Below are 15,150 nucleotides of genomic sequence, written 5' to 3'. Positions count from 1 at the left end.
ATCTTTTGCTGATAATGGATGAGCAATATTGGATATGTAGCACTAATTTCTACTCCAGTCTCATTCAGAAAAATGAATATTATCTAGTGAAATACATAGATTCTTTACTCTTACTTTAAAAAAGACACTTCTGAAAATACAATAGCAATGTGCCAAGATAAGGCGCATTCTGCAGAAGCTGGATGAGCAACTTAAGAAATGGTCCAAAACTTAAGTATGATCCCTAAAGGACAGCACTTGGAGGATTTTTTCCCCCCTACATTTAATTTTTAAACCCTAGCACCACATCCTGTTCTGAGGGCTTATGTAATGGTATACAAACATCTGGTATTAAGCATAGCTTTAATTCTCACCTATTTAAAAATCGCAATCAAAACACATGGACCTAATATTGAAAGGAGAATGATGGGGAAGATAGCCAAGGAAGAGCTACCTTCTTTAAAGACGGTTTCAGAGTAGCAGCTGTGTTAGTCTGTATTTGCAAAAAGAAAGAGTGCTTGTGCTCAAATAAATTTGTTAGTCTCTAAGGTGCCATAAGTACTCTTTGCTTCTTTAAAAAAAAAAAAAAAAAAAAAAAAAAAAAAAAAAAAAAAAAAAAAAAAAAAAAAGAAGACTTCAATGCAGCTAGGATTTGAACCACAAATGTTTTCTTCCTTATCTATATTTGTGACTCCATTGACAATTCACTTCTGCCTTGATACATATTCTCTCACAGGTACGGTCAGATACTACTTTTGATCCCATCCTCACAAAAAAATTACTCCTCTACATTTTTAATTGCCAGTGAGCACATTTGGCACTGTGCCTATCCTTTGACCAAACAGCAGACAAGGAAAAGGCATGCACACACAAAACAAAAAAATGCAATGCGTAAAGAAATACCACCTTATGCATCTAAATTGATACTTTCTATGTATGTAAGGTAGACATAATATCCATCCAAAAGCAGATAGTCTGCATAATGATTATCAAAACAGACCTGTAATAAACATAGTTATGTTTTAATCAAGTAAATATTCCTAAAATCATTGAGAATGACTTTCATGGCTAGCTTCCAAGTCCTTGTAATCTGTTTTAAAACACATTTCTCTAGTGGATGAGTCATTACAGTCTATCATGTAAATATACATTAAACAACGCATCACTGTCTATTGTGTATCTCTGTACTCTTGTTTGGAGATATGCTTTTAGGTGAATCTTGAAAAGGCACTAAAAAAATGGATTCTTGACATACATCATAAAAGATCCTTTGTGCTAATCTGCATTAAGTCTCAGTATGAGATTTCTATGCTTATGCCAATGGCAGCAGGAGAGGTCTTTTATTTCAGACTTCTTTTTATTTCCTTTGTTGTATGGTTAATTTTATCACCCCAGATTGTATTTTATCTAAAACCTCATGACATGTTTGCAGTAGTATGATTGTGAAGACTTTTGTTGCATGCTCTCTATTTTGAGGGTTTGTTGTTTGGTTGGGTTTTTTAATTTTTTTTTAAAATGACAATGAGATTTAAGTCACAGTCAAGCAGGGATAATTTGACATTAAGGGATATATGCTAATAGCTAGAATACTGCATTAAAAACTCCAGACTTACACTTTATCATCAAGCTTTGACTGGGATTTTTTTAAATGTTCATTTGCAACATCTTCTCTCTCCAGAATGGTGAACTATCAGAAATGGAAATGACATTATAGACCCACCAGGAGACACGTGGAAATGCTATAAGGATCATTCTCCAAGAACAAACAGAAGTCATGTTCATTTCAAGCTCCATAACAAACAAGTAAAAAATTAAGCATTTACTATAAATGGAAAAAGGCAAAACTGAAAATTCTTCATCAGACAAATGGTTTGTCTATACAGGAAGGGTTGTGAAGTTGCTACAGTTATACATATAACTCCCCATGTGGACACACTTATTTTGGGATAACGGTGCCTTTTTCCAGTTACAGAGTAGCAGCCATGTTAGTCTGTATTCGCAAAAAGAAAATTTGTTAGTTAGTCTCTAAGGTGCCACAAGTACTCCTTTTCTTTTTCCAGTTAACATGTCATTTTGGAAGTGGATTAAACTAAACTGAAAAAAGACAGTTTTATTCTGGAATAAGCATGTCCACACAGGAGAGTTACACCCAAATAACTACACTAGTTTTAACTGTTATCAGGTTTTTGGTTTTTTTGCAGTTATACGATTGTGTAGACAAGCCTTCAGAAAGGTTATAAATGAAGATAGATTTACTATTTAAAAACAGTAGGTGTCAATGTCATGAAGCTACTATTTCATATTAGACATATTATGGCTAAGGCTATGTTTTAGTCACAGGTACAGTATTTTTAGTAAAAGTCATGGACCGGTCACAGGCAGTAAACAAAAATTCACAGCCTGTGACCGGTCCATGACTTTTACTACATACCCCGACTAAAACATTGGGGAGGGAGACGGGGGGAGGAGGGGTCAGGCCTGGGGGAACCGTGGGTGCTGAGGAGAGACACGCAGGGGAGAACGGCAGGTGCTGGGGGGAGGGAGATTGGCAGGGCTGGTGCAGGTTCCCTACCTGGTTCCTGGGAAGCAGTGACCTCCAGCTCCTAACTCCACATGCTACATCCACTCCGCCCCAAGCCCCAGTTCTGCAGCTCCCATTGGCTGAGAATAGCGGCCAATGGAAACTGCAGGGGTGGTACCTGCAGGCACAGGCAGCACATGGAGCTGAGGGAGGCGACTTCCTGTTGTCATTCTGGGGAGCCCCGCCAGGTAAGCACGGCCCAGCACCCCAATCCCCCCACACCCAAACTCCTTCTGCTACATTTCAGGGGGGCCCCCAACACTGCCCCAGGAGCATCTGGTGCAACTGGCCCTAGGGTGACCAGATGTCCTGATTTTATAGGGACAGTCCTGATATTCAGGGCTTTTTCTTATATAGGCACCTATTATCCCCCACCCCATCCCGATTTTTCACACTTGCTATCTGGTCACCCTAACTGGCCCTGGGGCTGCCCGATCTCCTCAGGTGGCTCCAGGGCCAGCCGCATGGGCCGCTGCAGAAGTCCCAGAAAGTCAGGGAATCCATGACAAAAACAGAACCTGAATTCTGGCTACCTTATTAGAAATAATTTTGCAGGGTATTCTTGACTTTAAGCAACATAATTTACTTGTGTTGGCATCCTTTAGTCTGCGAGAGACTGGGAATTGCAGCCTATGATATAGATGGTTTGCAATGTCTCATGCAACTGAATAGTCCAATCCAAGATTTGCATGATCTTTGGCAATTATTGCAAATGTATGTATCTTGGTTGGGAGCTGCTTGCTTTCTACAAACAGGCTCTTTTCCCTTCAAGCTATAGGAGCCAGCTTCTGTCATGGACTTTTTGATACCCTGATGGAGACAATGGTGCCACTGAATTCACTTGGGAGCGAAGAAAGAGAGGGCTAATTTCAGCACTTAATCAGACACAGAAGCTACACTATTTTCCCTAAAGGATCATAGAGACTGTGCAAGACTCTTCTATAGCTAGTAAATGTTTTTACCTACTATGTTAACTTTAGCATATCTTTATTAAGGCATTGTTTTGTGAACATTAAGCCAGCCATTTGAAATAATGTTTTCACTGTACAGCTAAAAGAGGTAAATCCATGTTTTCTTTCTATTGCAAACAATAGGGTTGAGTATCATTCTGCAGGCTTCCAAATCACAGAAATGTCAAATTGCTGAGTACTGAAGCAGATTCTACAGAAGGCTGCATGGAGAAATGAGAAGTGCTCTAAGAAGGTATGCCAAGATTCTCCAGAAGGAGCAAGCAGGCTGTTTGCAAAAGTTTAAGGGTCAATTCCAAGATAAAAATGAAATAAAATAAAATAAAAAGGTTTTCAAAAATACATAGTGAACAATCTTTTGGAAAAACTATTCACAACTACACCTATCAATTGGTGACACCTTCTAGCAAAGGAACTAAAACAAATTTAGCTTGTTGGATCAGCATGGGGATGCAGATAGTTTTCAGCTTGCCAACCTCACTGTTTCCTTGTATTCCCCTGCCTGTCTATATCCAGCTGTCGTCTCTCATCTTATACTTGAACTGTAAACTCCTTGAAGCAAAACTGTCTTTTAGTTCTGTGTTTGTACAGTACATAGCACAATGGGATACAGGTCCATGACTAGGGTTCCTAAGCACTATGGTAATACAAATACTTGTTTTTTTTTTTTTTTTTTTTTAAAAAAAAAAATCACATGCCTAATCAAATTAGTTATACTAGTCCAACAATCTGTGCCTAGACCAGGCATTAATGTTTTGCTTAGAATAAAAGCTTTATAGTAACTAGTCCACACACAGGTGCATTAGGCAAGCAGGTTCTCATTGTATAAAACTCAGGCCCTGTCTACACACAAACTTGCACAGTTTAAAGGCACGTCTTTAAACTAATTCAGTTAAACTGGTACAAATCCCTACCCAGATGCTCTTATTTTATTATTCAAGCTAAATAAGTATAAGCCAATCTTAAAACAAGACCATCCACACAGGGTTTTCTGCCAGTTTAACTTAACTGGTTTAAAGACATGCTTTTAATTACTTGCTCTCATAAAGAAGGTTTAAATCTACATTGAATTCCAAAGGAAGATAACACAGAACTGCAGGACCTAGTATACGATCTTCGAAGGGTGACTTAACGTGCACTCTGTTCTGGCTGTCTTGAAGTAGAAATAAGTTATGTAAGGCAAGAACAGGAAAACAGTCATTCAGCAAGAGTTTCCTTGTGTGTGACTATTAAGACAGAAGGCAGAACCTGGAATTTGTCAGCTAGATGGAGGAGGCGGCTCTCTATGGCTACAAGAATGATCTTTTTTGTAGACGGCTGCTGGATCCACTAGCATCAGGGTACTGATTTCTCATCATCAGGACTTCCATAGTAGATCAGTCTTCACCCTCAAGCAGCTCAGGACTCTACCAGAAATCTTATCAGTTTGTTTTCCATTACAAAAAGAAAAGGAGTACTTGTGGCACCTTAGAGACTAACAAATTTATTAGAGCATAAGCTTTCGTGAGCTACAGCTCACTTCATCGGATGCAGCTGTAGCTCACAAAAGCTTATGCTCTAATAAATTTGTTAGTCTCTAAGGTGCCACAAGTACTCCTTTTCTTTTTGCGAATACAGACTAACACAGCTGCTACTCTGAAAACTTTTCCATTACAGTGCTTCTTAATAATGCTGACTGTGAGGAATTATGAGATGGAAATTTAAAAAGTAAAAACTTAAATAAAAGAATGAGTAAGTGAATCTTACCTTCCTTCATAACTAAATAATTGAGTTTCCCTTTCAAGCAACATGCTATTATTGTATCACCTCTCTCCTAATAATCCGTCAAGCTGCCTAAAAAATAAACTATCACCCCTTTATTTTTCAGTTTGACTTCTTATCCTCTGATCCACTAATTAGCTTTTTTGGCCTTTGATCCTCTGCCTTCTCTGCATGTATTTTGACCTTCTTGCTACCTACCACTTTACACTTGCATTTTGACCTCTCTCTCTCTCTCTCTCTCTCTCTCTCTCTCATGGCATTCATCTTCCACTATATTTTATAGTGCCTCCCATTTCTCTTATCTAATCTGATTATGTATTTTTCCACAGCACAAAAAAGCCTTGCTGGTTAAGAGGTGGGGGTTGTTGTTTTTTTCCAGTTTCTAGTTATAGTCATTTAGATACGTAAAGTTTATTTGTTTTAAAGTTTTTTCCACATCTTGCGTAAATAATCCACCACATTTTCACTCATCTATACAAAATAATTTAAAATGTATTTGCTGGTTTATCTGATTTCTGAACTAGAGCCTGCCAAACTAGTAAAGGTCATCTTCATAGTTCAATATACTGTAAACAAAAATCACAGGTTTCAGAGTAGCAGCCGTGTTAGTCTGTATTCGCAAAAAGAAAAGGAGTACTTGTGGCACCTTAGAGACTAACAAATTCATTAAATTTATAAATTTGTTAGTCTCTAAGGTGCCACAAGTACTCCTTTTCTTTTTGTAAACAAAAAGTTCATCCAAAATGAGATCACAACCCCTACACTCATGAAAACATAAAAGCTTCAGAATCTTCTCCCACAATGTCCGTGCCATAGGACAAAGGTAGCAATATGCTACTGAGAGAGGGGTGATGTGAAGACTGCTTTGTGTTTTTGAAGCAATATACAAACATTAAGCATTGTCTAAATGCTGTATATTCCTATTGTATGTCCATTGCCTCACAAATGGAATGAAATACCAAATGTGCAAGCAAGTATACCTGCTACTCTGTGGATCTCACAGCTAAGAATGTTTTCACTACTTGTCTAGAGGGTAAAGAACAGGCTTTTCTAAAAGTTATCTACTTTATTATTTTTGGTATCAGGAGAGCACCTTTTATTCCACATTGATATGGAAGGGAGGGGAGAAATCAGAGGACTTCTGACTTCTACTCAACCAGTCAAGGCCTAAACAGAAATATCTAGTGGCAGCTTTATCTGACGGTAATAGCTGCCTAGAATACTAAAAGCATCCCTATTTCTATTAGCTGGGCTGTAATGAAAAGATTTAGTGCCAAATCCTGCAAAAAGCCATATTCATTTTGTTAACTGCCACACACAGCCCAGGAGATGAACTGTAGAATGATTTTTTTTTTTTTATTTGTGGAGAGGAAAAGAACAAAAGAAGAAGAAAAGAAAAACCCTACAGGTTAGGTTGGTTAAGTTTATCAGCAATACAGCCAGAAGTCCTAACACAGGAGTGGCCAAACTACGGCCCTCAAGCCAGATCCAGCCCCTCAGGGCTTTGGATTCGGCCCACAGGATTGCAGGCCCCACGCCGTTCCCAGAAGCGGCCAGCACCACATCCCTGCAGCCCCTGGGGGAGCGGGGACAAGGGCTCCACGTGCTGTCCTTGCCTGTGGGTATCTCCCCCAAAGCTCCCATTGGAGCTTCGGGGGAGGTACCCACAAATAAGGGCAGCGTGAAGAGCCCTCCGCCCCCCTCCACCACCACAAGGGGCCACAGTGACATGTGCCAGCCACTTCCTGGAACAGTGTGGGGCCAGGGCCAGGGCCAGGGCCAGGGCCAGGCAAGGAGCCTGCCCTGGCCCCTGTGTGTGCTGCTGCCACCCCAGAGCTGCTCCAGGTAAGCGGCACCGGACCAGAGCCCGCACCCCAAATCTCTCCTGCACCCCAGACCCCAGCTCCCTGCCCTGAGCCCCCTTGTACACCCTACACCCCTGCTGTGCCCCAACCCTCTGCACTGAGCCCCCTGCTGCATGTCCACACCCTTCCTGCACCCCAACTGCCTTCCCTGAACCTCCTCATAGACCCTGCACCCCTCCTCTGCCCCAACTCCTTGCCCTGAGCCCCTTCCTGCACATCGTACCCTCTCCCACACTCCCTCCCGCACTCCTACATTCATGGCCCTGCATGCAATTTCCTCACCCAGATGTGGCCCTCGGGCGAGAAAGTTTGCCCACCCCTGTCCTAACAGATATTGTTCTTTCCAGAAGAAGATCTTGAGCCGCAGGCTCTATTACACATCACATTGTCCTTCAGTGGGACAAACGCTGGAAGAAAGTTTTATTAATATAGCCTATAATCCATGTGTTTTTGATTAGAAGCCTTATTACAACTAGAGAATGCTTATTTTCTTGGTATTCCTGTCCCATGAGAATATACTCATGAGACAGGAATCTATGCCAATATTTCTGAAAACAATACTATAATCATTAAAAAAGAATGTCAATGGATCATTGAGGCATAAAAAGTGACCTACACAATTGCCATAAGGTGGAGAACGTTTTCTAAAATCTAGATGTTTTAAAAAATAGCTAGCGTTAAGACAAAATGACATTTGGTGGTGTCAGAGATATTAATTTCAGAACTCAGAAATAAAAAAGTAGAGAAAATGCTAAACAGTAAAGTTAAGTTTCAGAGTAGCAGCCGTGTTCACTAGCAGAGTAGCAGCTCACTTCATCGGATGCATTTGGTGGAAAAAACAGGGGAGATTGATATACACACACAGAGAACATGAAACAATGGGTTTATCATACACACTGTAAGGAGAGTGATCACTTAAGATAAGCCATCACCAGCAGCAGGGGGGAGAAAGGAGGAATGGTGACAAGCAAGGTAGGCTATTTCCAGCAGTTAACAAGAATATCTGAGGAACAGTGGGGGGTGGGCTGGGGTGGGGGGGGAGAAATAATATGGGGAAATAATGACAGGTTTCAGAGTAGCAGCCGTGTTACTCTGTATTCGCAAAAAGAAAAGGAGGACTTGTGGCACCTTAGAGACTAACAAATTTATTAGAGCATAAGCTTTCGTGAGCTACAGCTCACTTCCTTTTTCCACCAAATGCAACCAATGAAGTGAGCTGTAGCTCACGAAAGCTTATGCTCTAATAAATTTGTTAGTCTCTAAGGTGCCACAAGTACTCCTTTTCTTTATGGGGAAATAGTTTTACTTCGTGTAATAACTCATCCATTCCCAGTCTCTATTCAAGCATAAGTTAATCGTATCCAGTTTGCAAATTAAATTCCAATTCAGCAGTCTCTCGTTGGAGTCTGGTTTTGAAGCTTTTTTGTTGAAGGATAGCCACTCTTAGGTCTGTAATCGCGTGACCAGAGAGATTGAAGTGTTCTCCAATTGGTTTTTGAATGTTATAATTCTTGACATCTGATTTCTGTCCATTCATTCTTTTATGTAGAGACGGTCCAGTTTGACCAATGTACATGGCAGAGGGGCATTGCTGGCACATGATGGCATAGATCACATTGGTAGATGCGCAGGTGAACGAGCCTCTGATAGTGTGGCTGATGTGACTAGGCCCTATGATGGTGTCCCCTGAATAGATATGTGGACAGAGCTGGCAACGGGCTTTGTTGCAAGAATAGGTTCCTGGGTTAGTGGTTCTGTTGTGTGGTGTGTGGTTGCTGGTGAGTATTTGCTTCAGATTGGGGGGCTGTCTGTAAGCAAGGACTGGCCTGTCTCCCAAGATCTGTGAGAGTGATGGGTCGTCCTTCAGGATAGGTTGTAGATCCTTGATGATGCGTTGGAGAGGTTTTAGTTGGGGGCTGAAGGTGATAGCTAGTGGCGTTCTGTTCTTTTCTTTGTTGGGCCTGTCCTGTAGTAGGTGACTTCTGGGTACTCTTCTGGCTCTGTCAATCTGTTTCTTCACTTCAGCAGGTGGGTACTGTAGTTGTAGGAATGCATGATAGAGATCTTGTAGGTGTTTGTCTCTGTCTGAGGGGTTGGAGCAAATGCGGTTATATCGTAGAGCTTGGCTGTAGACAATGGATCGTGTGGTATGATCTGGATGAAAGCTAGGAGGCATGTAGGTAGGAATAGCGGTCAGTAGGTTTCCGATATAGGGTGGTGTTTATGTGACCATCGCTTATTAGCACCGTAGTGTCCAGGAAGTGGATCTCTTGTGTTGACTGGTCCAGGCTGAGGTTGATGGTGGAATGGAAATTGTTGAAATCATGGTGGAATTCCTCAAGGGCTTCTTTTCCATGGGTCCAGATGATGAAGATGTCATCAATGTAGCGCAAGTAGAGTAGGGGCATTAGGAGACGAGAGTTGAGGAAGCGTTCTAAGTCAGCCATAAAAATGTTGGTATACTGTGGGGCCATGCGGGTATCCATCGCATTGCCGCTGACTTGAAGGTATACATTGTCCCCAAATGTGAAATAGTTATGGGTGAGGACAAAGTCACAAAGTTCAGCCACCAGGTTAGCCGTGACATTATCGGGGATACTGTTCCTGACGGCTTGTAGCCCATCTTTGTGTGGAATGTTGGTGTAGAGGGCTTCTACATCCATAGTGGCTAGGATGGTGTTTTTAGGAAGATCACCAATGGACTGTAGTTTCCTCAGGAAGTCAGTGGTGTCTCGAAGATAGCTGGGAGTGCTGGTAACGTAGGGCCTGAGGAGGGAGTCTACATAGCCAGACAAGACCTAAGAGTGGCTATCCTTCAACAAAAAAACTTCAAAAACAGACTCCAACGAGAGACTGCTGAATTGGAATTAATTTGCAAACTGGATACAATTAACTTAGGCTTGAATAGAGACTGGGAATGGATGAGTCACTACACAAAGTAAAACTATTTCCCCATATTGACAGGTTTCAGAGTAGCAGCCATGTTAGTCTGTATTCGTAAAAAGAAAAGGAGTACTTGTGGCACCTTAGAGACTAACAAATTTGTTAGAGCATAAGCTTTCGTGAGCTACAGCTCACTTCATCGGATGCTGTAGCTCACGAAAGCTTATGCTCTAATAAATTTGTTAGTCTCTAAGGTGCCACAAGTACTCCTTTTCTTTTTATTTCCCCATGTTATTTCTCCCCCCACCCCACCCCACCCCCCACCGTTCCTCAGATATTCTTGTTAACTGCTGGAAATAGCCTACCTTGCTTGTCACCATGAAAGGTTTTTCTCCTTTCTCCCCCCTGCTGCTGCTGATGGCTTATCTTAAGTGATCACTCTCCTTACAGTGTGTATGATAAACCCATTGTTTCATGTTCTCTGTGTGTGTATATATCAATCTCCCCTGTTTTTTCCACCAAATGTATCCGATGAAGTGAGCTGTAGCTCACGAAAGCTTATGCTCTAATAAATTTGTTAGTCTCTAAGGTGCCACAAAAAGGAAAGGAGTACTTGTGGCACCTTAGAGACTAACAAAGTACTCCTTTTCTTTTTCCGAATACAGACTAACACGGCTGCTACTCTGAAACCAATTTTTCCTGTGCACACATAACAGACAGAGTCTGAAAAGATTCCCAGTTCTGGACGTCCCATCAATACCTCCATGTGGATACTAGAAATCAAGGCTATGCCTTCACTGACAAAAAAGGTGTGTTTTTACAATTTAACATCCATTAGCCATTTTGCTGGAAATCCTAGTAATGAGAAGGCTATGTCGTTTTTACTGGAATTAGGTAAGCAAGGTCAAACCCAGATTTCAGAAGGGGGGGGGGAATAGAGTATAAGGTTGAACTCACCTAGCTATATAGCTTGCACCTTACCTCCACTAGGACTTTAGAGCAAGATCATGAGGCTTGGCAGAATTCAATTTTTTAAAATAATTTCTGTTTTTATTTTTATCAATTTAAAGTTTCACACGTGGGACAGTATATGGGAGTCAGACAATAATAATTTAATTACAGTAGATGCCAAAATAAAAAAAAAATCAAAGCTTTATAAACTGTTAAAACACAAATTGTCAACATCACTTCAAAATACACAAATATCCTTAAATTGAACTCTAGTAAGTTCTCAAGCAGACTTTCTTCTTTGCCTATCTGTAAATTTCAATTATCAATTAAAATATTTTTTGCCCCTTTGCATGTGTACGAGGAAGTTGGTATTTCCTGGAAAAAATCTAATCCCTCCAAGCCTAGAGATAACATGCATTAGCTACACCTTGCTGAAAAAAAAAAAAAAAAAAGGACAGCAGCTGACCTTTCAGCAGTGAAGAGACCTCCCACATTGTTACTGCAAGCCTGTAAGCCTATGTCATCCCTACCTAATTAACTCCTCTCCAGTTAGCCTGGCTCCAATGAGAGAATCACACTGTGAAGTAACATGCCAGCAGCACACAGAACTATTACCTTACTTCACAGAATGTGTTTTACCCGTTGATGAGCTGCACTAACTACAGCTGTGGCCTATACCCCTTGATGGGCCAGCCAACTCCAGATGTTATAATTCAATTAAACTGTTACGGGCTAAACAGATTAGTCTTATTTTGAGGCACATGAATACACCCATCTGCTCTTGTGCATTAGTCTACAACTATAATATCATGCAGATCTTCAAAATGAAGGGACTATACAAGCCACCAAGCCTATTGCCATTTTTGAAGCATCTTTCAAGAAAATCGAGTCTTGTTTCAGAGTCTTGTTAAATGCAAAGACAAGATACTCATGATTCTTAGCTAGTCATACAGGAGTTTATATTAAAGATAAAATTCCTTTCTTAAATATAAACAGATAACTAGAAGAACTTGAAGCTAACAATACTCTGCAAACTGTATGTGTTTCTACAGACTGCTCAAAATAATCTGCAAGTTAAAACCAAAAGTTTAAAAAAAACAAGACCTACTCCGACATTAAGAAAGCCTGTTTATAGAAGTTAAACTGGGACAGTAAATCCAAGGAGTCATACTAAGCATGTCTGACTGAATGCGAATATAGGGCCTCAGCATGACCACTTATCTCTAGGTTTCAGAGTAGCAGCCGTATTAGTCTGTATTCGCAAAAAGAAAAGTAGTACTTGTGGCACCTTAGAGACGAACAAATTTATTAGAGCATAAGCTTTCGTGAGCTACAGCTCACTTCATCGGATGCATTTTGTGGAAAAAAATCTCCCCTCTGTTTTTTCCACCAAATGCATCCGATGAAGTGAGCTACAACTCACGAAAGCTTATGCGCTAATAAATTTGTTCGTCTCTAAGGTGCCACAAGTCCTCCTTTTCTTTTCACTTATCTCTAGGTTCAGTTAAAAAAAAAACAACTCACAAACACAGATGACCTCAGTTATGTCCTATTCCTATTTAGTCATATATAATATATATTAACAACATATGGAGCATCACAAAGCAGGCACAGGAGAGTCTGCTGGGCACCATCCTGCAGTCAGAGTTAAGCAGCAGTAGCAATTTGTCTAATCACATTTTCCTATGAAACGAACAGCTCTAAGAACTGGTTCTAGCTTGGGACGCACCTCTTGAGTTCGGTCTCTCCTCCCGCCTACACACCCATTTTAACTAGCACCATGTTAAACAAATCCAACGTGGTTTGTAGTGCTATGAAAATAACCTCGGGAGTTTATCCACGCTCCGCGGGGAAGGCTAACTTCAACCACTAAAGGTTGGTTAGCGGCTTACTCGGGGGCGGCAGGGAACCAGGACAAATCGCCTGCGCTCAGAGAGGCTCCTAGTCTCTCCCCGGGGCACATCCCACTCTAGCCTCCCGCGGGCGCTGCGGCTCGGCTCTCGTCCCCGCTGCTGGGCGGAGCTGGCGGCCGGGGGGCAGGTGGGATGCTCCGCGGGTCCCTTGTGGCCTCGCACGTCGCGCCGAGGAAGCGGAGGTGAGGCTCGTGCCGCGGGCAGAGAGCGGCGCTGCAGGCCCCATCTGGCCGCGGGAAGACAGGGCCCCGATCGCCCGTCAGCAGCGCGGCCCCCACCCTGAGGGGAAGGAAACTGCGGGCTCCGGGCCCGTTTCGTCGCCTCCTCCTCCTGGCGGAGCCCGGGGCTGCCCCTCTCTCCGCACGGGGCGGGGCTCAGGCATCAGTTAAACTCCCGGCCTAGACCCCCACCCCCACCCCGGCCGCGCCTCAGTCCCCAGCCGAGCCGCCCGGGCAGAGGCCAGCGAGCGGCCGCCCCCGGCTTCGAATCGGCAGCGGCCCCGGGACACCCCTGGCGAGGCTGGGGATCAGACTGGGCGGGGCCGGTCTCCAGCCAGAGCCCCGCTACCCCTGGGTGCTGGGGAGGGCCCTGCCCGCGGGAAGAGCGGCAGCGCGGGGCCCCAGGGAGGTGCATGGCAGAGGCTAGCGGAGACCCCGCCGTGCTGTCTGTGCCGGGGGGGGGCGGGCCCGTCCCGCACTCACCGCCGAGGAGCCGCCGCCGTGGTGCGCGTAGCCCCCTTCTTCTCAGCGCTGGGGGCAGCTCCTCCCGCCCGCTCGCTTCACCCGCCGGGGAAGCGCGACCCCCAGAAACTGAAAACAAAATAAAAATAAAAACTTTCCTCGCTGCTGTCTCCCTCCCCCAGGAGCACGAACCCAAACACACCAAGACACGCCTCCGGGCCGCCCCTCGCGCCGCTCACTGGACAGTGTTGCGACGACCTCCCCGCCTATTGGCTGCGTTCCCTGCCCATCATACACCTCCTCGCCGCTTTTCATCCCTCCGTACTGTTAATTGGGTATTGCCTCGATGATCTTTCCGCCCATTAGCCACAACTCTTGCCTATCATAACAATACCCACCTTTCCGCATCTCCAATTGGGTAGCGTCGTCACTACGTTCCCACCTATTGGCTACATTCAGTGACAGTCATATGTTGATCCGTGCCCCTCAACATAATTCATTGGCTGGAGACTCACTTCCCTTCTCCCCATTGGCTACAAGCCTAGCCCGTTGGATGAGTTCACACCCATTTCTCCTGCCTTTCCACACCCTTCATTGGGCTGTATTTTTAGTCTCTCCCACCCATTGGGTAAATGCTGGGCTCGTCACAGAGTGCCCCCCACCGAGCTCCGGTTCTCAGGCTCCCCCGTCGTTGGTGCTTCACCGCCCTCCCGCAGCCCTGCCCATGTCAGGTGGTTAGAAGAGCTACGTCAATCAACTGTAGACACGCCCACCGCCTCCGGTGTGGGCCCAGTAAGAGGGAGAGATTATGACGGGTGTTCAGGTTATTAATAGGGCCACAGCTATAAACATTCAGAGACGCGACGCGACCCAGTGCCCCCTCCCTTCGACCGGCTCGTGACAGAGACGCAACACCCCACCCCGCGTAGCTTGCGACGCTGTTTATCCCCTGCTTGCACCGCCCCCTGCAGACTTCAGACGGATTGAAGCGCTATTTGGCACGGGAGGTGTCACTCTTAGTGAAGCTCGCAAGCCATTGGTGGAAGTAGTTAAGGGTGCCCCGCCCATCAACTTTCCAGCTGTTGGGCAACAACAAGCAATGCGATTGGTCACATCAACCATCGCTCCTGATGATTTAACAGCGTGGCTACCATCTAACCGCGCTTCTGATTGGACAATAGTCATGCGCCACTGAGCGCTAAACCCTCACCCCCCCCCCCAGCTTAGCCAGGGGGTCAATGGGATCAGGTGCCCTGTGACGTGCGCTGGCGCAGTGCTGCGGCAGGTGGTTGCGCGTGGCGTTGCCATGCTTGCAGCCTGAGTCCCCGCAGAGCCGGGGCAGCCTCGCCAGGACCCCGGTCTCAGCCCCGCCGGCAGCCTCGGCGCGGCCGCGCGTGACGTCCGAACGCGAGCACCAGCCAGGCCCTGCGCCCTTCGGCGCGTGTCGCTCCCCGACAGAGACCTCCGTGGCGTCCCGCCCGCCGCAGTACCGCGCAGATCAGCTTCGCGGCCTCGCGCCGCCCACGGGGCGGGTTTCCCGCGCTCGAGCCGGAACTAGGTACGGAAAGG

General features: G+C 44.6%; 1 protein-coding gene across 7 annotated transcripts in view; it reads right to left on the bottom strand.

Annotated features, from left to right (window-relative positions):
* TNRC6B (trinucleotide repeat containing adaptor 6B) overlaps positions 1-13,793 on the bottom strand; it is a 239,845-nt gene extending 226,052 nt beyond the window's left edge. For 3 of the 7 annotated variants that reach the window (XM_043501981.1, XM_043501984.1, XM_043502013.1), the window contains exon 1: positions 13,603-13,792. The gene's annotated coding sequence lies outside the window, so the exon portion shown is untranslated. Of the gene's footprint in view, positions 1-13,602 lie in introns of all 7 variants that reach the window. The other 4 variants (XM_043501996.1, XM_043502012.1, XM_043502022.1 and 1 more) reach the window with 3 other exon arrangements.
* Between the last annotated feature and the right edge of the window lie 1,357 nt (positions 13,794-15,150).

This window comes from Dermochelys coriacea, chromosome 1 (assembly GCF_009764565.3).
Source record: "Dermochelys coriacea isolate rDerCor1 chromosome 1, rDerCor1.pri.v4, whole genome shotgun sequence".
Taxonomy (NCBI): Eukaryota; Metazoa; Chordata; order Testudines; family Dermochelyidae; genus Dermochelys; species Dermochelys coriacea.
Note: the sequence above shows the minus strand (reverse complement) of the source record. Positions and strands in the feature narration are given on the sequence as shown.